This window comes from Heterocephalus glaber, unplaced genomic scaffold, assembly GCF_053883595.1.
Source record: "Heterocephalus glaber isolate CG9 unplaced genomic scaffold, H.glaber_assembly_v1.0 deba00001523, whole genome shotgun sequence".
Taxonomy (NCBI): domain Eukaryota; kingdom Metazoa; phylum Chordata; class Mammalia; order Rodentia; family Bathyergidae; genus Heterocephalus; species Heterocephalus glaber.
Window position 1 is genome coordinate 30,383,990 of NW_028258327.1, and position 23,355 is coordinate 30,407,344.

General features: G+C 39.8%; 2 protein-coding genes across 4 annotated transcripts in view; both read left to right on the plus strand.

Moving 5' to 3' along the window:
• Efhc1 (EF-hand domain containing 1) overlaps positions 1-23,355 on the plus strand; it is a 126,423-nt gene that overhangs the window by 1,976 nt on the left and 101,092 nt on the right. The gene's annotated exons all lie outside the window — the stretch shown is intronic.
• The window catches only part of Paqr8 (progestin and adipoQ receptor family member 8), a 41,388-nt gene that overhangs the window by 408 nt on the left and 17,625 nt on the right, over positions 1-23,355 (plus strand). The window lies entirely within an intron of this gene.

The following is a 23,355-nucleotide window of genomic DNA, read 5'->3' on the forward strand; positions in this document are numbered from 1 at the left end:
ACGGCGATGTTGGGAGTTTCGGTGCTGGAGCCCGAAAAGCTGGGGAGTGAATGTAGGTGTCAGGGCCGTGGCGAGGGGGAGCCCTGGAGGGCGGATCCAGGGGTGTCCCGTTCTCGTTCTTGGGGCGCCCTCCGCAGGGCAGAGGGGAATGGAACCCCAGAGTAGAGGAAGAACTGGGCGTTGAGGGGAGCCCCGGAAAGACTAGGGCGGGGCAGATCAAGTGGCCTCTCCCCGAAACGATGGAGGGGGCTTCGCGGTGGGCGCGCTGAGAGTCGTGGTGCTGAGAAATGGGGGCGACTGGTTTAAGAGCACGGCGCCGGGGGGGGGGGGGGACGCTCCCGAAGGTCAGAGGTGGCAGGTGAGGTGGAGACCCTGACATTTCAGCCACGGGAACTCAGTCACCTTGGTGGAATGGGGTCGTGGACGCCTCAACAAATATGGTCAACCCCAGACAAGGGCGACTAGGAACCCAGGACTAGGCGAACTCCGGGAATATGGGGAATTTAGCAAGCCAACTCGTGCAGGGACCTGAAGCAGCCTAGATCTCAGAGCTTCCAGCGCAGCTGTGGGCGCCCCCACCCTGCCCCCGTGCATGGACCAAAGGATCGCCCTCTTTGTCTTGCCTTAAATCTTATTCATACTTCTGAACTGGGTTAGAAGTGATTTTTGCGCAAGAGAAGAGCCTGGGCTAAAAGAATAGTAATATCCACCTGTCTGTGCCTATTATAATTCATATAATAAAGATGTTTGTAATTTTTAGAACCACATGTAGAACTTGCTCCTGTACTCTGAGAGGCCGTTTGTGAGTAAAAACTGAAGGAAAGTCAGCAACACACCCATACATGCCCACAAGTGCACTGCCTTCCAGAATCAAGTAAACAGGAGGTATATGGGACAGTTTGGGGTTGTCTATGTCAGTGAAGGCTTCCTTCACTACAGGTAGTAGGAAGTTTCCAGCATAAATGGCACACTGCCCTTGACTGCCTATTAAGATGGTCCACACCTGTACCCACCCCGGACCTTGTACCCTTGACCAAGTCAACCAAAAGGAGCCAGACTGACCAGCCTTAGCACTTCAGCAGATCTAAATGTGTATCTAAAAACAAACGACCAGGGCATGGTCTGTTTATTTTTCTGTTGTTTGCCTTTGGTGTACAACTACCTTCAGTTAGTTAAGTAATATTGACTATAGTATATTAACTTACCCTATATTGTTAAGTATGCATGCTTAGTTTCTTATGCAACTTATTCAGGAAGACCCAGGGTCTGGGAATTCTATGAAGTGAGTTTCTCTAGTGGAAGATATCTGAGTTAGAGAGAGGGAGAAGACCTACCCTTTCTACCTATCCTTTCTGGGTTGTGCAGATAGGTCCAACTTTCTGTCCTACTGAAGGGAGCCTCCTGGGAGAACCAAGGACAGTTCTGGCAACTAGCATTTATTGCCTCTATTTTGTTGTTGTTGTTTGTTTGTTTTTTCATGAAAAGAACATCTCTAATAATTGCACAAGTTAAATGGACAGTGAGGTATTCATTTTGCAAGTATCATTTCAGGGATAGGCTTTGTTCCATTAAAGGGGTGTATATAGCTTATTGAATGGTAAGAACCTTGCACCAAAAATCTGCATCATCATTATTACAGCATCATTATTTATTCACTTGGACATAAAGCTATCCGAGGATTCCAATTCTTTATCCAAATGTTAAAATAAATATGCCTGTATTTATACATTCTGATGAGTTTTTCTCCCATTCAGAAGCCTCCTCTTGGCACGCTGTATACTAATTCTAGTGAAGCTGTCATGACTGAGAATAATTTTGGATCTCCTGCTTCAGAGTTACTTTTACAGTTTGCAACACGTTTACTGAATTGCCTCAGTGATGGCAAAACTTCCTCAGTTGGGAAAGCACCAAATGCTTAGTGGGGGCCAAACTGGGCTTCTGAGGTGGAGAACTGAGGTGGTAAGATCGAGTATGTTCATTAAAATAATGAACATTCTCTTGAAGAATTGGTAGTTGTAAAACAGGTATCCAGTAAAGATATGGTGTATATATTAAGGATTGGAAAATAATGACTCCAGAGCACAGTCATATTTCTGTCACTGTGACAAAATACCTGAAATAATCAATTTAGAGGGAAGAAAGCTTTATTTTCGCCCATGGTTTCAGAGGTTTCAATCCTTGGTCACTTGGGCCTGTTGCTTTGGGCCTGCAATGAGACAGAGCCTCATAATAAGGAGCATGTGATGGAGAAAAGCTGTTCAGCTCTTGGCAGCTGGAGTGGGGATGGGGGTCCAGGGTCCCAATATACATTTTATGGGCACATCCCCCAGTGATCTACTTACTCCAACTAGGTCTCCCTCAGTGTCCACCCCCACCCATTAGAGCCACTAGCCGGGACCAAACCTTTAACACACAAGCCTTTTGGGGACATTTAAGATCTGAACCATAATAAAAGCACAATCTTTATTTGGACGGTTATGCTCTAGTATGTGTTTTTAAAAATGGTTGATTGTGTCCCTTTTTGTTACATAGTACTGTGCTGAAGCTTTTCTTTACCCCTTGATACTCTGCTAAAAAGTTTCCATGACTACACCTTTTTACAGAAAGCAAAACAAACCAGAGACTTGTTTTTCCACCAAAAAAAAAAAAAGCAAAGGTACCCAGAAAGCCACCCCACATGTAGGTAATACCTGCTGCTTGAGTTTTGATGGGAAAGGATTTATATGGAAGAAAGAAAGTGGGTGAGAATGACTTCTGAAAGTCCATTTCAACTGTAAGATTCTAGGTCACACAGTACGAGAAACTAATAGAATATATTCTTTTCTTTTCCTCCAGTTTTTTCCAGGTTATATAGCATAAAACTTCATACAACCATAGCTGTATCTAACCATAGTCTTGGGCAAGTTGCTTTCCCTCCTTTGGCCTCAGTTTTCTTACCTTAAAATGAAGATACTCTTAAATATGTACCTCAAAGAGCTGTGATGAAGATTAGATACAATTAAGGCATATAGAATTCGGAGTTTGGTGCAGGACACATAATGAGTGCTCAAAAAAGTTTAGCTATTTTTGTTAGTAAAATTATTTATTGGTACCTTTATATTAAAATTCCTTTGAAGTGTGCAAATTTTTAATTCTCAGGTAATGATTCCTTTCAATTGGACTTCAACTGAATATGTAAATAAGAAATTTTGTTTTTACCCATGTAGCATTTTGTCTTTAAAGGGTCCCCTTAAAAGCAGCCAGAGCTAGTTACTTTATTTTGAATTCAGATTTTTTTTTTTTTTTTGCTTTTTTGAAATAAGGACTTGCTATGTAGTTCAGGCTAGCCTTGAACTCTGTGTAGCCCAGGCCATCTTCCAACCCGCAACTATCCTCCTGCTTCAGCCTCTCAAGTACTGTGATTACAGATGTGCACCACTATGCCTGGCTGAATTCAGATATTTTTAAAATGAACATTTGTTCCTATTGTGCTTGTATTATAGTTTGATATAGTAGTGAAATCTGAAGAAAAAATGGAATTTAAAAGTCTCTCTTATACTTCTTTTCTTGGATCCAATGAAAACATTTTTCTAATGAAACAGCTATAGTTCTCTTGGCAAGTATTGAAAGAGACAATTCTGGTAAACATTCCTTTCAATTAAGAGCTTTTCTTTGCTTTGTTTTTTAAAGAACAGGGAAGAATAAGTCTGGCAGTAAATTCTTAACTGTTTTGTATATATTGGCATTAATTTTTTTCGAATTTGTGAATTTTACTTTATGTATAAATATAAATTAGGAAGGTGGGAAAATACTTTTTTTGTTGTTTTGGGGGGGTTTTTTGGTACCGGGGATGGAACTCAGAACCTTGCTCTTGCAAGGCAGGTGGCGGAACCACTGAGTTAAATTCCTGGCCCCATGGGAAAATAATTTTAACTTTAATCAAGTGATTTGGGGTTGCTACAAAGAGATGTTTTGTAAAATGTCAACATTTTAAGAGAGTTCCCTATTGTTATTGCTTGTATCTAGATGTCCCCCCTAAAACCCCAAGCGGTCACAGATAGGGCTTTTCAGAAGTGGCTGGATCTAATGTGTGAGCTGCCAAAATCAAGGATGTGACGCTGGGACTGATTCACAGTGCAATGCTAGGATTAAGGTTGTGAGTGCTACCTGCCCTGGATAAGCTATAAAGACAGAAAGAGGGCTGATCCTTGTTGCTTGTAGCTTGCTGCTTGTTGCCTTCTGCCTGCCATGATCTGTTTCTCCTCTGTGATGCCCCTCTGCCATGCCACCCTGCCTTGGAGCCAGCCAACTATGAACTGAAACCTCCACAAACTGTGAGCCAAACAAACCTTTTCTCCTTTAACTTCAGGTATCAGGTATTTTGTCTCAGCAATGAGAAAAGTGACTAAGACATCTACGTTTTAGGCAAGCAGGTGCTAGAGATGGAGACACAGGCTTTGCCTTGCTGAAGTTCACATAATATGCTCTCATCATTGTGCATTAGCAAGCGTTTTTTCTCCGTATGATTTATGCAGCTGAAGATTAATACAGATTTCACTACATGTTCTTTTCCCTCAACTTCTTGTAGCAGGCTAGACAGGTACAGTATCTCTTAAGAGTGTTCATATTTTTGAGGTAGATTAACTCTTTGAGGATTAGACTCACTATGCACTCATATGTCATGAAAAGAGATAATGTCTCTAAAAGTCCTTGGCAAGCAGTATAGTGATATACAGTTGTAGGTTAGGGTGGTATTATAGCTGCACCATATTTTCCTGGAGGGATGTGGCTTATGTACTTGTAAAGTACCAAGAAACAACACACAGGGTAGCTTGGCCTAGCCAGTGGTTCTCAGGAAGGGAATTGATCCTTCCTACCCCTGGAAACTTTTGGCAATATCTAAGACATTTTTTTTTTGTACCAGGGATTGAACTCAGGTCCTTGCACATAAGAGGCAGGCGGCAGAACCACTGAGCTAAATCCCCAGCCCTTCTAAGACAATTTTGATTGTCATAATCCACTGGGTGGACACCAAGATGCCCCTAGGCATATTATGCAGCTCTTCATAACAAAGAGCTATCTGGTCTAAGATGTCAATAATTCTGAGAAATTCTTGCCTATAACCTTGGACCTAGTGTGATAGCATCCCAGCACCATCAGGTAGTTGCTGCACCTGGGTTACTTAACCTGAGTATCTAGAAAACGGATATCTGCAGACATACTGTGGAGTTAAGTAAGATAGAGTACATGAAGTGCTTAGTACTCAGCAGGTACTCAACAAATGGTCATTCTTAGTATAATCACCAGTTAGCAGATCAGGGTCAAAATTCAGGGACTGTATTTAAACAGACACAGCTTTGTGTGTGTGTGTGTGTGGGGGGGTGTTTTATTGTTTTGTTTTGATATAGTTGCTTATCTCTTGGTATAAGACAGAATCTTGGTATACAGCCCAGACTGGCCTCAAAATTGCACTGATTCTCCTGCCCCAGACTCCTGAGTGCTGGATTAAAGCCTGCATCACTGTCATGGCTAGCTCTGGGTTTTTAACCCATTGTGTACAGAAAGAACCCAGGTCTCTTAATCCATCCACATACCCAAAGGTAGGGCAGGGCATAAACTTAAGGTTCCTCCTGGCTTCTGGCCTAGGTTCTGCCAGACAGCTAAGAGTAGTATGCAGGTCTCACCAACCAAGTAAAGAGGATGATCTCCAAGAGTTCTCTTGCATAGAGGAAAGATGACTGAGGACAGAAGTGTTTTCTGTTGGATCTGGGCTATACCTGGAATGCGGAACCCTCTCTCACTGACCTTATCTCTCAGGATTCAGAAGGTGCTTCTTATATCCTTGTCTGCACAAGATCCAAGCTTCCTCAGAGCAGCAAGGAGCCCTGGCAGGTTCCCTTTGTTTTTCCTTAGCCCCTCATACTTGAGCAAGGCGTTCTTGTAGGGGTACCTTTACTGTGAACAAAGTACTTCAATCTGCTCCAGCTTTTGCTTTGCCTGATGTTACCGTGCCATCTGGGAGGGGAAGCCCAGGATTTCCTTGGGTACCCTTCCTTCTGTGCTTTCCTCACCCACCTGGGAGCCCAGAGAGTAATCAAATTGCCGTAACAAGCAGATCTTTAGCGGGGTGGGTGTGGGACTGGGGGCAAGGCAACTTCCTGGCCACAGACAGTGTTTAGGAGAGAGGAATGTAAATAAGTGGTTTTTCAGCCTGTGAGTTAGAAATGCATAGGACTCTGTACTGGGTGTACAATAGAAACCTGCAGCTATAGCTGCCCTGCCCTCCCCAAAACCACTCATTAGACTCTTGGTGGGTAGGGCCTGGGTATCAGTTTTGTAAAATGCTTCTCAGATTATTCTGATGCCCGGTAACTGAAAGTCAAGGACTACTGCCTTATGAAATTAACAACCTGCATTTAAAAACAGAAAAGAGAACAGAATTTAAAATATCAAAATAATATAAGTATTATTTTGTTAAGCTTCTGCTTTAGTAATGGGTATATATGGTAGCTTGCAGTGTAGAATGTTTCTTCTAATGGGTTATAGTCAGAGAAATTTGAAAAAGTTTTAGAGCTTTAGCAGTGTTTAATATCGATATATTTGCCTTGTTCAATAATTCTTTGTGTACACTGCTGGACAGTTTTCAAAGTGCTTTTATATACCTTGTCAAATATGACTTTGCTACCATCCTATGAGACATAAAGTTGATATCATCATGGATTTTATAATAGACAATAAATTTACAGTTTAGAGGTAGAGTGTATAAGAAATTTTTCAAAGTCACAAAGAGAAAATGGCAAACCAGGGATTCTGTCTAGATCTCTGAACTTCTGACTTAGCAGATCCTAATGTCACAGGCTAGCATAGGGTCCTTGCTTTTAGTGATAATGGAAATTAAAACTAAAACAAGAATTTGCAGGGGAAGCTTTAACTGAAAAGTAAGAGAGAAGACAGGGAAAGGACTCCAGCTTGAGTAGAAGCTGGAGGGGGTGCACCGTGATGCAGGGGTTCAGACTGACCTGCTGACAAAAGCAGGAGGCCAGCTTTGAAGGGTTAGCAGGGCTGGGCCAAGGAGTTGGTTTCCTGGCCCTGGAGAAATCTTCATGGCTCAGGGGGCAGTTCCATTCCCATGAAATGACTTTCTTCGCGACAGCCTCAGTCCTGTGAGGTTCTGCTGCTTCTGGGGCCAGGTGATCCCCTTAGCTATTCAGGACAATGGCTGAAGAAGACTTTTAGGTGCTCTCTGCTCCCAGGGAGGAAAGTCTGTAACTGGATGTTGTAAAAGCTCATAACTGGCTGTCCCTGTGAATCTTGAAAATTACTTTAGTTATTCTTCTTAAAAGGGGATGAGATAGGCTAGGCAAATTAGTGCTAATAAACTTTGTTCTGCCAACTTTTAATTTTTTGATTAATTGAGACAAGGTTTCACTGTGTAGGTCAGGCTGGCCTTAAACTGATGGTGATCTTCCTGCCTCAGCCTCTTGAGTGCTGGGATTACAGGTATGTGCCACCATGCCCAGTGTGTTTTGCCAACTTTTAGATGATCTACTTTTAGTGATCTATTGGGCATTTGTAGGCCCAGGTAAAGAGTCATAGTTCATATTCTCAGGTTCATTTGCTCGCCACTGATAAAGTCAAAGGAGGCTGTGTGTTTTGGTGAAGTAGATCTATTCAAAGCTATTGAGAAGATGGAGGGGCTCATTTGCCTCGAATCACCATCTCACCATTTACAGGTGGCCAAGGGTCTCTTATAGTAAGGAACAGAGGAGAGCACAGAGAGACAGTGCAGCTATCGCCTCCAGCCATCTTCAGCTCCTCCTGCTCTTTCTTGTGAAAAGGAAACTGGGCTCTGGGCTCCCAGGCCTGGCATCTGAATTCTGTCACTTCTTTTGGGGTGAGGAGAGGAGAAGGTCTTGTTTATGTGCTCAGCAGGAGGAAGTTTGGAGAAGCTGCTTATCTCTAAAAGAAAAAATTCTAACTTTTAAAGTTCCACTTTGCAGTGCCAGTTACAGAACCACAGCTTCCCAGCCATCTACGTGTATATAGACTATGCCTGCTTTCCTATGTGAGGAGGACTCAATGCCATATCAGAACAGTACGTGTTGAATAAATTAATGATATTATGATGAATTTTAATAGAGGTAATGATGTCAGAATTTTATGAACATATGTGGAGAGGCACTAAGGCTTATTTTCCTTTCTGGGCTGACCTGGTTCCTGACTTTAAGCCCTGTTTCCTAACAGTATAAGAATTTGAGGGAGACCAGATAACTAGGGATTCTGATTTTAGAGTTTTTGTTGGTCTGGAGACACACCTCACAGCAGAAGTGGTGATATTTATTCTTCTAGAGTAATGTATTCAAAAATGAAAAAGAGCAAAGAAGAAAAAATTCTGTATTTACAAACAATAGAAAATGTGATGTTTTTCATCAGTGTCTTGAAACTATGTATTTGCCCTACCTTTAACATATGCTGTTTTGAGTCCAAGAGTATATCCAAGAAGTTCAAGAAAAGTCAGATAAATAAAACAGGCATACCCTTAAACCAGTTGAAGATGGAAGAAAAGAATATATATATTCTTGGGAATATATGGGAAATGTATATATTCTTCCATCTTCAACTGGGGATATATATCCCCTTTGAAACAAAACTTTTCATTGGTGAAAACTGTCTTTCTTCTTGGACTCATTCTAAAGCAACTGATGAGGAGGAAGTTGGGTAAGGGGGTGCATGTATGTAATCCCAGCACTCTGGGAGGCTGAGACAGAAGGATGGTAAATTCAAGCCCAGCATGGGCAACTTAGCAAGACCTTGTCTCAAAATGAGAAATAAAAAACAGCTGAGAATGTAGTTCAGCATGAAGGCCCTGGGTTCAAAGGGGAAAAAAAGGATAATATAAAGTTAATGGTAGGGTGTAATGGCTCTCAAATTATAAAATTTATATTTTGCATAGTGAATTCATTCCATACACCTTAGTTTCCTTCTCCTGCACTTAAGATAAAGTCATAACATGATTTTTCAAGGTTCTCTTGAGTTGCCAGGGAACCCAAGAACTTTAGTAAGTGGAATGAGTCAGTTTTATGCCCAGACTAATATAGGATTAGCTGCAGTACCAAAATGTCATATAGACAGCTTCAAGAATGTCACCGATCCTGGGTGGCATTTCATGAAGCTAGAACTGATTCATCAAATTTCAGTTTGATGAAGAAGTTCGCATCAGTTCATGAAGTGCTATAGGTGTTTCTTGGATTGCCTGGCTTTCCCCCAACTCAAAACATCCTGAATGACAACATGCTCATGACATATACGTGGAGGTCCAGCCACCTTCTGACATGCTGCTGTCAACTCATAAGTCCCTTAATGATTTTCTGTTTCATCTGGGATCTTAATATCTTAGACTTCTGCAGGTAGAGAGTTACTCTAACACAGAAGGGAATTTGTGAGAAGAGAGAAAGGGAAAGGAAACCAGTGCTACTGGAGTATAAAAGGAATCAGGCACATAGGTGGGATTCAAATAGGAAGCCTGTTAGTTCATCTGTAGGGATTTTTTAGCACTTAATAAGTACCTAACCATGTAGTAGATACTTTGAGGGACACAAGAAAATTATATTTATAAATTATATATATATATTTTAAGAGCTTGTAAGACACTGGGGCATCCAACATTTTTCTTATAAAAGAGAAAGAAAACTCTGGACTGTTTATAATTGTGTGCTGGACCATACAACCCTTGTGGTAGATGCAGCACCACTCAGTTTAGGACAGCATGACTTCAGTATGATCTCTTGACACAGTATAATTCAGAAGAAACATGCCTAGTGAGATTTTTAAAGAGGAGTATCATTTAGATAGAAGAATATTTTTGATGGGAAACACAGCCTTCAGGAATAGCAAAGTGACAAAATCAGAATGGTATATGGTACCTGAGGCAATCACTTTATTCTGTTTCATTTTTCTTCATATTATTTAGAACCATGTCACATTCTGCACTGAGTCATGGTGGTCAGGTATTTAAGAAATACATATAAAACTGGACCACAGATTTAAATTCCCTTTTTGCAGTAGGGTGTCTGGAGAAAGGAAAAGGAAACTAAATCATGCCTTAGAAATAGTTCTCAAGGACCTACTACATGTTTAGCAAAGTTCTAGGTGCAAGAGATTCAAACATGAACAAGATTGCTGCCCATGTGTAACATAATATACTCTTGTAGGGGACAAAGGAGGCAATAAACAAATAATCAGGAAGTAAATGTATACTGTTAGGTAGTGAAAATTGCTGTGCAGAAAAATATAGCAGGATAAGGGGAAAAAGGGTGCCAGTTTAGGTAATGATAAGATAAAGATTTTAAAATAATACTTACCTTCCATAGAGAAGCCAAAGACCAAAGGTATTTGCTAAGGGAATAGTTATCTCTTATATTCATCTTTTTTTTTTTTTTTGGTACCGGGGATCAAACTCTGGACCTTGCACTTGCGAGGCAGGCGGCAGAACCACTGAGCTAAAGCCCCAGCCCTCTTATACTCATCTTGCCTACTGACACTCAGCAATATATATACTGTGATAGTCAGCAAGTGATTCATAATAATAACAGTGGTCTTGCTGGACTTAAATTGGATTACATTTTTTCTCCTTACTTCTTACCTCTGACTTTTTCTTTCAGCTTAAAAGATACTGTCAACAGGCATTTACAGAAGTATGAATCACATGGGAGAGAACATATAGGTCCTGATGACAGCAACATATTAATCTATACATCAACTTTGTGGAGAAGAAAACTGAGTGCAGCTGCATGAACATTTTGTAAAATGAAATAGAAAATATTAAACTATTTATAATTGTGTGACTGTGGTAGATCTTGTGCCCTGGAGAATTACTGGGTCTAAATATTAGCCAAATTCCAAACAAGAAAAGGTAATAACACATCTATCCAGACATAAAAGCTTACAGAGACATAAAATAGCTACAATGTATTGAGCAATTAGTATTTCCCACTTAATTGCATTATTTCCAATCCCTACAACAAGCTTAGAAGGTTACAAATGAGAAAACAGGTCATTACAGTTAGTAAGTGTCAGAGCTCCTATGGCAAGTTCCTTGTGGGGTAGGAATGTGACTTAATTAAGGGTTCTTAATATCTAGCATGGAATTAGTTCAGGGTGAGGTTTCCAGTCTATCCAGCTCAGCACCCTATCCAAAAAATTCTGGAAGGTGGGAGTTTCTGGAACTGATTCTGAATTCATATAAGTGGTTCCCTAAACCCACTGGATGCATAGACTGGGGTGGAGTGGGGTGGGCATATTCATTGAGCATATTTTTATATACCCACAAAACCACATGTATGTGTCAAACATGCTGCACAGGCCATTAGAACTTGGAAGTGCTTGGCTTTTCGCTGGGGTGATAGATCAGTTTGGAGCCACCTAGCAGCTCCTCTACTCCTGCCTTGTGATTATGTGTATCTGTAAAAGATATAGGGCAACTAATATTTGATGTATGTGGTTGACTGACTACACTTCCGAAGTATAGAGGGCTAATAACTTCCTATTGATGGTGAATAGTAGATTCTCAGTGGGACCACCCCATTCTCCCCTGAGAACCCACCCATGTCTCTAGAGAGGCAGGCTGGCGTTGGGGTGCCTCTGTGATCTGGGAACCATGCCTACAAGACCCTCCCTGATCTATAACAGATTACATTTATTAAACACATGTTGTATACTGACAGTTTCAGTGTATTATCTTCTATTTCTCTCTTAAAACTTGTATTACAGTAATTTTCAAGTAGTCAGAAGTGGATAGAATGGTAGAATAAACCCCCACGGGTTTACTATCCAACTTCAATAATTATCTAGTTGTGACCAATTCTTTTTTATATACCCTAAGGACCTCCAGATTGTTTTGAAGCAAATCTCAGATTTCATATCATTTGTGAATATTCCAGAATGTGATTCTAAAAGATAAAACTCTTATATAATTCTTTAAATTTTGCAATTGCCCAATTACTGCGGTACCATGGGGTCTAATCTCTTAAAGGAAGACAGTGAGACATAAGGAGGTTAACTGACTTGATCCAGATCACCCAACTTGTAAGTGACAGAGTCAGCATTCTTATCCATGCTGCCTGACCCAGAACCTGTTAATCACCACGCCGTATAGCTGCCACTAGACCCCTCTGCTGTGGCTAATCCTTACACTACAGAACTGGATCCTGAGACTAGAAGAGCAAACTTCCAGGGACATGGCTACTAATTATCATAAATTCACCCAACTACTGCTGCAAACTGGGCCTATTTAGGTACAGAGGAACAGAATGGCTGAGTTTCATCTCTAGTGTGAAAGGATCATCTCGAAATGTTAATGGGATCTAGGCAGAAAAACTGATAAAGCAGTGAAACCATTATTGTGATAGTGTTTAAAATGTTGTAGAAATCCATAATGAAAAAGAACAGAGCAGAAAATACAACTATCACTGGGCTACAGTTACCAAGGCAATTAAAAAGTTTCTCTTAAAATGAATTTTCCTTTAGTTTTCTCCCTTGGCAGGAGGAATCAGTCTTCTCATTGAGTCTTTTCAGTTGGTTTCTAGCACGGTTAATTGCGTTTATTTGTCTGCAGAATCACATGCTTGCCTTCTCTCTCTCCCTTGCCTTTTCTCAAGGTCTCTTGCCTGCTGTATACTGCTTTTACTGCCAGAAATGTTGTCCTCACGTGGGAGCCAGTTGGCTGACAACACAGAGATATTGTGAGGCCAACTCTGCCTCTCCAGAGATCTGACTCCTCCATACACACTTCAATACCCACAGTAGAGGAAAGAGAGAGATTAGATGAGCTGACTATGGGAGCGACCATGTCTTTTGCCTTAAATGCATTCACTTAATCCATCACAGTGTCAAGAATAGAGCAGAAAGCAAGTAAATACTGTTTATTAATTGATTAAAAGAGTTCTGTTAGTCCAAGAAACCGATTCTCAATATTTTGCCTGTGAAAACAAGCTTTTTTGCTTAGTACTTTTTTGTTTAATACTTTGTCACTGGGAATCACTGACATTTGCTTGATTCTTATTGCCCACTCTGTCACAAAAGCCAAATAACTGCTGGAGAACTAACCCTTAATGCTCTCACCCATGGAGCATTAAAAGTGATAACTATCACAATGCAATTGAGGAAAAGCCCAGAAATTCCACCTTTGTCCCTCCATGGGATAAGCCAACAAAGACCTCAGTCAATGTCCTTTTCAGAAGACATGTATTTTCTTTAAACACTTATTGTGGCAAATATTTTAAAACAGTTTTTCCCTATTGATATGACTTCTGCTTTTTAAAAATGTCTTCTGGGAAAAACAGTGTGGTGCAAGCCACTTAGCTGTCTCAAGTAGAGTCAGCTCAGGGATGGCAAATTATGACTCTGTGTCCCAGCTCCCTCCTGAGCCTGTGGCAGACACTGTTAATCCATCACGCCTTTCCTCTGAGCTTCAGTCCAGGCCTGGAACACCCCCCAGTACATGACTCCAGGAAACCATCAAGCGTAAGGGCTGGCACGAATGCCAAACTCAGTTTGCCATTTCCTCAGTAAGACATCTGTAAAGCCCTTCCCACACTAAAACTCTGTGAGCCATTTTGCCTGTGGTCACATTAGGTCCTTAACAGCTAAAGTTCTCCTCTTTGACTAAGAATCCTTCAGGGATGCCAAACCATTTCTGAAAAGCAGAGGACAAAAGCAAATGTTTTAAATGCTGATGGTTCATAGAGTATTTGGAGGTCCAACTCTCCCTTTCAACTCACAGTACGTCATTCAGTGGGTTTATACATGGGTTGGTTAGTCGGTAAGACTACATAAAGTCATCCTTTTTGGGAGAAATGGAACACTTAATGTAATCTCAAGAAGAATAAAAGGAAATCAAACACCAGAGCCTGTCTTTGAGGAGTTCCTAATCTAGTATAGCTATTGCATTAAGCTGAATTTAAGTTCAGTGTAGTTTAGTGAAATGAGAAAACAAGAAACACTGCCTAATTATAAACAACTCATTATCAGTTAATATAATCGTCTACTTTTGAAGAAGTTTGAAGACATTACAAGAACAAGACTTCCTTGACAGAAGCTGTTTTAAGTGATCATGACAATATCACACATAACATATTGCACAGTGGGGATGGCTTAGGTCAGTCTGTAGTCGCTGGAAATCATTTCCACCTGATAAGCTGCACAGGCTACTTCAAGTGTGGCTGTCTCTAGGAACACTGACAAGATGCCAGGCTGTCTTTGGGTGGTGAGATCATGCTGTGTGTGCATTGGTGTGGGTTTCTTTTGTTGTTTTAACCAACACTACAGTCTTGTGCAAGGAAAAGTCAAACCCACGCACTTTGGAATGCTTTAACACAGTAAGAACAGACAAGTACTTTTCCATTTAGAAGTCTCAACTATATCTTAGGTGTTGGGGGAGGGAGAAGAAAAAGATGCAGAGAGGTCAGACAGTTCATTAGATTGGCCAAGTATTTTAAGAATATTTTTTAAATTCAGGTAAGATTTAGAGACCCTCTCCTCCAATTAAAGGTACATTTTTATCTATTAATGCTTATCTAAAAGTCATACTTCAGTGGAGATTACTTGTGGCTTACTGTTATTCTTTACTTTCTGTATCTTTTCGGATGACATATAAAAAGAGGTCAACAAATAATCATTTGCTTGTTGCTTGGGAATGGTGAATTGAATTCTCTGGAGGGATAAGTGGCAGGTGAAGTTGAAGTAGTGAGCTGGGGAATGAATGTGGCTTTTCAGTGGATACAGGCAGTCCTTTGTCAAAGGGAGCACTGGATGATAGAATTGAAACTGTAAGTGCTGACCTCGAACTTTCTGGTAACATTGAGTTCTTGTGTCTTCCTAGCCCGTATGATCTGTGAACTGGCCCAAAGTGTTTCTTACTGGAACTGTACCCTTTGTTTCCTAATGGCACTCTGGGGATAAGGATACCCTTTTGGCTTTAAAGTGTACCTTATCTGAATGTTAATTTATGATAAACATATAATATCAGCTATTAGAAAATGAAGCTTAAAATTCAAAAGTGACATTTGCTAGAACTTTAATCATAACACTTGTAATTGTGTTCATTTTTTTCAACTTTAACTCAGAAATCCCAACTTGTGAGTCTTTATTATTATTCTGTTTATAGATGGTACTGTTGGTGCCAGAGGATTGTGGTTTATTTTTAAGTATGTGTTTCATTTAATTTGAGAAGAGTAGGGTTTGGGCTGTCTTCCTTCTGGCCCACTTTGCCTCCAAGATCAATACAACCTCAAAGAAGAAAACTTTCTTTATGGCGTTTATAATGGATATGGCTTGTTGATATTGATGACTATCTACTACAATATGGCTTTGATAAAACAGTGTTCAGTTAAACTTTTACTTACATATTCCACTTTGAAGAAAAATCATCAAAACATAGGCAAATTCAATGGTATTAGGACTTTTATTTAAACAACTTAGGTCATGGATTTACTGTAGATACAGTTCAATCTTCTTGACTACTGGCATCTCTGTTAGCCAAGCTGCATATTAATGTGGACTGTTCTGAATTATCAAAATTGTATTCACCTACCACTTAGGAAAATGGACTCAGACATTTTAGCATGATTTCCAATAAATGAGGTTGAAACAGAAAGCATTTCCCATATAGCATAAAAGTTTAGGACATAGGCTGTGGAGCCTGGCTACAAGGCTACAGATTTTTGGCTCCACCACTTTCTGCCTGACTTTGGGCAAAGAACTTTATCTATTTCCTAATCTATACCATAGCTGAATATAGTAGATTTCTATTTCATTTAGCTGCAAGGAATAAATGAGCTAATATATAGAATGAGCCTACCACAGAGGAAGTGCTTGATGTGTGTTCTGATAATTATTATCAGCAGCTGGATAAAGAGGCGTGCTGGGTGAAGAAGAGGGAAAAAATACTTCTGGTTTCTAGTGTGAGCACCTAGGTGCCATTTACTCAGGAATAAGAAACACAGTACAGAAATAGGATCAGTGAGGGAAGCTTCATTCTCACTCCCTTTTGAAGTGTTCATTTTGAGAAACCTTGGCTCTGGCTGAGCAGAGATACTAAGTGGGCACTGGATATACCCCATTCCAGATAATTAAGTTTTCTGCATATTGCAAATCCTTTCTTTAGTTTTCCTATGGAACTTTTTTTTCTTCTATACCGGCGATTGAACCGAAGGAGGCCCTAAGCTATATCCCCAGCCCTTTTTAAAATTTTGAGACAAGGTCTTGGTAAATCACTAAGTTGCCCAGGCTAGGCTTGAATTTGTGATCCTCCTGCTTCAGCCTCCCAGAATGCTGGGATTACAGGTGTGTGCTTACCAACCCAGTTTCCCGTGGACTTCTTATCAGCTCTCCACAAAATCAAATTCTACTTGCTTCATATTTCCATCTGAATATGAATGAATAATGGTAAATAGACTTTCAGCAAGTATTTGTTAAAGTGGCAGTTGCTTTCTAAAGGTCCCAAATTTGTTATGTACATAGTATGGTAATTCCTCAAAAAATTAAAAACAAGTACCATATGATCCAGCAGTCCTGCTTCTGGATATGTCTATATTAAAAGAATTGAAAGCAGGGCCTTGAAGAGATATTTGTACACCGATGTTCATAACATTATTCACAGTGGCCAAAAGGTGAAACCCACTGATAGATGGATGAATAGACAAAATGTGGTATATGCACACAATGCAATATTATTAAGCCTTAAAAAGGAAAGAAATTCTCAAACATGCTACAACATGGATGAACCTGGCAGACATTATTCAGGTGAAATGTCAGTCACAAAAAGAAAAATGCTCTATGATTTTTCATGGAAATAAGGTTCCAGAGTAGTCCAATTCATAGAGACAGAAAGTGGAAAGATAGTAGAGAGAGAGGGATGAGGAGCTGTTTAAAGAGTTTTAGTTTTGGAAGATAAAAGAGTTCTGGAAATTGGTTTCACAGCAATGTGAATGTACATTGTACTATTGTACAATGTGAATGCACTACTGAACTACACACTTAGAATGATTAAGATGATAAATTTTTTTTTTTTGGTACCAGGGATCAAACTCAGGACCTTGTACTTGCAAAGCAGGTGCAGTGTCACTGAGCTAAATCCCTGGCCCCCAGCCCATTAAAGATGATAAATTTTATGTGTATCTCAACACAGTGAATAAAAGTATGAGAAAGTAATATATATATTGTCACAAAATGACAAGTACTATATAAAACAAATAAGTAGAGCAAGATAGAGAGTTTACAAATGCAGTATTAAATCAAGAGGTGGTTGGGAAGCTTCCTTGAAAAGGTGAGATTTGAGGAAGGGCTGGAAGGAACTGTCTCTTGGCTGCTCTTATAATCTGTCTAACTCTTCCACATGTGGCGTGGCAGTGCCTGGGCAGTGACCATGTGGTGTATGTCTGCAAAGTATCCATTGGTGGACAGCTGATTCGGGAACTGTGGGCAGAGGTATTTCAACTTGATTGGAAAAACAATCCAGGCACTCATGTAGCGTTTGCATAGGTTATAATCAGGTGTCATCTGAGACTTGAGTTGTGTTACTGTAAAAATAAATGGTTGTTCTCATATGTGGCCCTTTCTAAAATGAAACTATAACCTAGAAGTAAAAACCAGGAGTTTTATTTTTCAGTTACTCGTAAGTTTCCATGTTGTCATTTAGCCTAAGGAGTCATAGCTTCTTGGCAGCTGAGAAAACATTCTTTTCTTTTCTAGTATGAATTTTACTTCTTTAGACCTTCGTAAAACTAATTTTTGGGTCGGGGATTTAGCCTAGTGGTGCCGCTGCCTGGCTCACAAGCGCAAGGTCACAAGTTTGATCCCAGCTATCAAAAAAAAATAAACAACAACAACTAATTTTTAAAGCTTTAGCTGACCTTCCTGTTAACTCATAACTAAGAAAGACAGCTCAAATGTACTTATTTCAGTTATTCTCTATATGATAGGTCATATGGTATGGAATGGTGAGCTACTTGTAAAAATTCTGTGACCCAGACATGTTTTGTTATGAATTTATGAGGCCTGTATAATTAAGTATCAACTTGCCCTCATTTAAGCCAATACTTTGTACTCATGAAAAAAACTGAAAGAGGTTTTATCATTGGATTCTTGAACTGATTTTTCCACTTAGCAATTTTTAACCTTACTTTTCCAGTTCTAATAAAAAAGAAGTACTGTGAGCATGAATCTCTATTTTGGAACTAGAAAGAAATATTCTCCTCTCCACTCCTCTCATTGAAATTGGGAGGAATTAACATCTATAGATGGGCAGGTATCTTTCTACAATCCTGTCCCCTAGCCAGGATTCTGAAGCTACACTAGAAGCCATTCAAAATACATGTGGCTATTTGTAACCTCATCAGGTTAAAGCTGTAGAATATTTCCTAAGGTTACAGGAACTAGACAGGGGAAGAAGAAACTTGTTCTCCATCCTTTATACACTTTGGCAATAAGCATTGCTTTGCTGAGAAAAGCACCGCACCCTAGTTTTTGGTAACCTATTTGTCCAATATTTTATTTCTTTTAGTTGTGAACAACAACAAAAAGTGTGTGGGAGTATGAATATCCTAGGGATTGAACTCCAGACCATGTGCAGGCTAGCCACATGTGTTACCCTGAATTATATTCCCAGCTCTGAACAAAATTCTTATAAAATTATTGGCATAAATGAAGTATTGTGGATAATTTAACAATAAAGAGGAAGAATATTTTTCTTGTTCTTTATGGATAGGTAGCTGCCTAAGTCCTGGCTAGTTAGTGAGCTCAGGGAACACACTTCCTGTACCTCTAGTTTCTCCCAGCACACACTGTTGATGATAGATAAGCTTCTTTACACCCACAAGTCTGAAATTATAATACATGGGAATTTAACAACCACTAGGTATGTACAGTTATCAATAAGTATATATTATTAGATGGTGACAGCAGTACTTAATACAAAAGAAGGAAAGTTTAGCAGATTAGGGATTCATTGAAGGTCCACTCTGGGCAGACATCTATGCCGGGCTCTAAGTGGAGAGAAGGACTTTAATACCATGCAACACAGTATTTTTCCTAAGAAACTCATGGCCTGCTAGGATCATTGAGAAAATACCCAGACAACTGTAGACAAGGTTATTTATGGTAGCATAATTTAACTGATGATAAACTGAAGGTTGCAGGAGAATGGATGAAGATAGTGGATTGACTTAATGAAGTGGAAAACATGGAAGAACTGGCATCTGAGAGGTTCCTTCAGAGGTAGATAAACAACTTTCTAAGCTAGAGAGGGGGAGGAAGCCATTTCAGGTAAAGAAGTCTGAATACACCTGAGCAAAGACATGAAAAGGAATCCTCTTATAGTCATATACCCAAGAAGACAAGGACATTGCAACCTTGTTTGCCATAATGAAGAAGTAGAAACAATCTCCATTTATATTCATGGGAGGATGGACAAATAAATTGTGGTATATTCACACAATAGAAAATATTCAGCAGAGAAAATCAAATAGAATATCATAGGACTTGTTGTAGAAAAAAACACAAAACTTATTAAATAAAAGAAGGCTAAAAAAACCAAACAAAATAAAAGAAGGCTATAGAATGTTGGCTACAAAACTTGTATAAAGGTTAAAATATCCAAAACAGTATATACTGTTTATGAATATATAATTTATAATGCTTTTATTTGAAAACACTGGGAATGAAAATCACTCAATTTGATGCATGGTGACTGCTGCTGGTGGGAGAGAAGGGAAGCTAAGTTTCCATTGTATGTTTTGTTTTGGGGTTTTTTTTGTTTTGTTTTGTTTTTTTGAGACAGAGTCTCACTGTGCAGTTCTGGTTGGCCTTGAACTCACTATGTAGCCCAGGCTGGCTTTGAACTCGAGACGATCCTCCTGCCTCGGCTTCCTGAGTGCTGGGATTACAGGTGTGCACCACCACACCTGGCTCCATTGTATGTTTTATAGACAGAGATAGATGAATAAGACAGATGCATGCATATATATACACACACACACACATATGTGTTAAAATCTAAAGTAAATAGGTCTTGCTAAGATTTGACAAACAACTTTTATATTATCCTCTATATTTTCTTATACACTTTAAATACTTCATAATTTTAAGATGAAGAAGAAAGTCTTGGTGCATGTTTAGGAATAACAAATGATGTAGATATGTGGATTTTTACATTTATTACCTAGGAAGCAGGACTTTCATAATAGTACTTATTCTTACCATATGGGATATACTCTGACATGTTCTGTTCTACTTACTGTCTTTTGTCCAGCTTGAAATCAGATAGTGGGGGGTGCCTGCAGATGCAGATTAGAGCCAGGTCATGGAAGGTTTTGGCTGCCAGGCTCAGGAATGTGAGCTTTTGTTGGCACGAAGGAGAAGACCACCAGTGGCTTTGGGAGATGTTTTTTTTCTGAGGTGAACTTTAGTCTAATCAAAAACAGATCTACTGGGGCCCAAGATGAGAAGATCCAAGATAAGTTAGGAGGCTATCACTAACAGTGCAGCTGGGATAGGATATAAGTATGCAGAAGTAGAAAGAAGGAACAGGTTTTGGAACATGCATTGAGTGGGGAAAAAAAAGATTTAATGACTGGAGTTTAAAGGAAAGGACAAATTTCATTCCTGATTTCAAGTCTTGGTGACTAGGAGGTTGGTCACATCAATAGCAGAACTAGGTATGTATAGCAGAAGTTTGTCTTTAAACAATTTTTTTTGAGATAGGATCTCACTGTGTAGTTCAAGCTGGTCATGAACTCACTATGTGCCCAGGCTGGCCTCAAGCTCACAGCAATTCTCCTGCCTCAGCCTCCCGAGTGCTGGGTTTACAAGCATGTGCCTGGCATTTAAACAGTTTTGAGCATTCTAATGGAGACTTCCAGATGGAAACAGTGTGTCTTGATTGAGACTAAAAGGCATGAAATCATAATGATCTCATAAGGTTATGAGTTCTCATAGCACTACACTATACTTGGTGAGGGAAAAAAATGAAATTAGCTCAACTATAATCAATGTGGAGCTAGGCAGGGTGGCTCAGCAAATGTATAGCGGTGGAGGGTGAGAAGTTCTGGCTAGAGTACAAGTGACATGGCATCAGGTGAGGTCTGTGATTCGATGGCATTGGAGTCAGATGAAGTGGGTGGACTAAGAAGGATTTGGGCACTGGAGGTTATGGGGAGCCCAGAGATCGAGTTCAGCAGGTGTGAGGAAATATTACAGGTGGAAATCAGGAGTGTTGCAATCAAGAAGGAAGAATTTCCAACCTGAGCTCATGGAGCAAATTAATTAATTAATTGAGTGGTAATTATTACACTTGTAGAAATTGCAGACTAAACATGTGGGTAGTTGTAACACAATGGAAATAAAACTGTAGTTCTATGATAGTTCTTGATGACTGATCTGAACTGAGTAGATTGACTTTTCAAATGAAGGTCCTCTGGATACCTAAAGGATTCAGGGGGGCAGGGGGTACTGGGATTGAATCTAGGGCTTTGACACAGTTACATCCCCACCCCTTTTTTAATTTTTTGAGACAGGGTCTCATTAAGTCACTAAGGTAGCCACGCTGGGCTTGAACTTGCCATTTTCCTGCCTTAGCCTCCCAGAGTGCTGGAGTTATAGGCATGCACCACACCTCGTTATGACTAATAATTTTTTAACTAGATCAATTGCAATGATTTTTCTAACCAGATCAATGAACTACTGATTGATTATAAATTATCATTTCAAATTGTGAGAAAGGCCACCCTGGGAAGTGGAATGTGGTCTTCAAGGGTACCTTTAGGAGATTCCTCATGGAATATCCTGGGAAAGGAGGCTCTGAAAGGTGCTCATGTGTGACATCCAAGATTTCTAGTCCATCATCAGCTCAGAGGCAAAAAGACACCCTCTTGTCATCTAGCACTTCCTTTTCCTTCGTAGCTGACTGACTTTTACTGAGATACAGTCAGCCAGCTGGACTCTTGTGATGCAGGAATCGGAGGTAGGGAGGTTGACCATACATTATTGCTGGTTTGCTTTAAGGCTTTGAATAGATCACTTAAATTATCTGGGCCTCAATTAAACTCACAATCAAGTAACAAAAAATATATTTTTTAAAAATGTCTTGAGTAACTTCCTTATGCAACTCAATGAATTTCACAATTTAGTGTAACAGAAGACACATATACAGCCAGTTACAGCATAATGTTAAGAGAGCACAATGACTGAATGTTTATGTCCCAAAAAATCCATATGTTGAGATCCTAAGTCCCAATGTGAGGATATTAGGAGCCTTTCGTGACTAGGTCATCAGACAAATGGAATTAATGCCTACATAAAAGTGGAGCATTCCCTTGCTCCTTCTGCCATGTGAGAACACATCTAGAAGACAGCAACATATGAAGTAAAAGTCCTCAACAGGAATCAAATGTGCTGGTGTTTTGACCTTGGACTTCCCAGCCTCCAGACTGAAAGGAATAAATATTTGCTATTTATAAACCACCTAGTCTATGGTATTTTGTTACAGCATCCTGAATGGACTAAGACAGCAGGTCTAACAGGATGTGATTTAATTGTGCTTGAGGCTGTTGCTGCATTTCACAGAAGAGGTTCTGTCTGGAACAGAATTGAAGAGAGAAGCAGACTTTGCCAGACACAGCAGGGTACAGTAACATTGGAGAAGTCAAGGGATGAGTTTGTTCAGGGAACCAAGACACTGTTCTGCTTTCTTCTATGCAACAAGAGTAAGAAATTAGGTCTCCTCATTCTCTCCGATTTTATTTTACATCTTTTTTCTGCCTGGCCTCTCCATTTCCTGAATCTTTGCTTAGGCATTATTGGACACATAAATACCAATGGTAGGGATGAAAGTCCAAAATACATGTTGGTAATTAGAAGTCCAATTAGCAATTTAAATATTGTTTTGAATAGATGAACTACATACAGATAAACAATGTCCAAATGAAAGGGTTTTTCCTTTTGAGAAATACTCCACATTTTTATTATCTAAAATCTTACTGCTTTTATCTTTAGAAGCAGGCCAAAGATCGTCTTATTTTACTTTGTTTTCTAATAATTATTATCTATTAATGAATTCTAAGGCACCTTTACTCTTATAGTTTGCTGACAGGAGAGAAGGGAGAAGAGTAAGTTAGTGTTCCTCAAGGAACTTGTAACTCAGTAGGCTAAAGATAGGCGGAAGTGACACAGTAGTGAGATAATGTGGGATGTTGTACTTACCGAAACAGATGGAACAAGTAACTTCAGGGGAAATGAAATCAAAATGTCCTGGAGACAGCTTCCAGGTTTTCAGATTTGAACTAAGGCCTTGGGGATGTCTAAGGAGAAACAGAATAGAGCTAC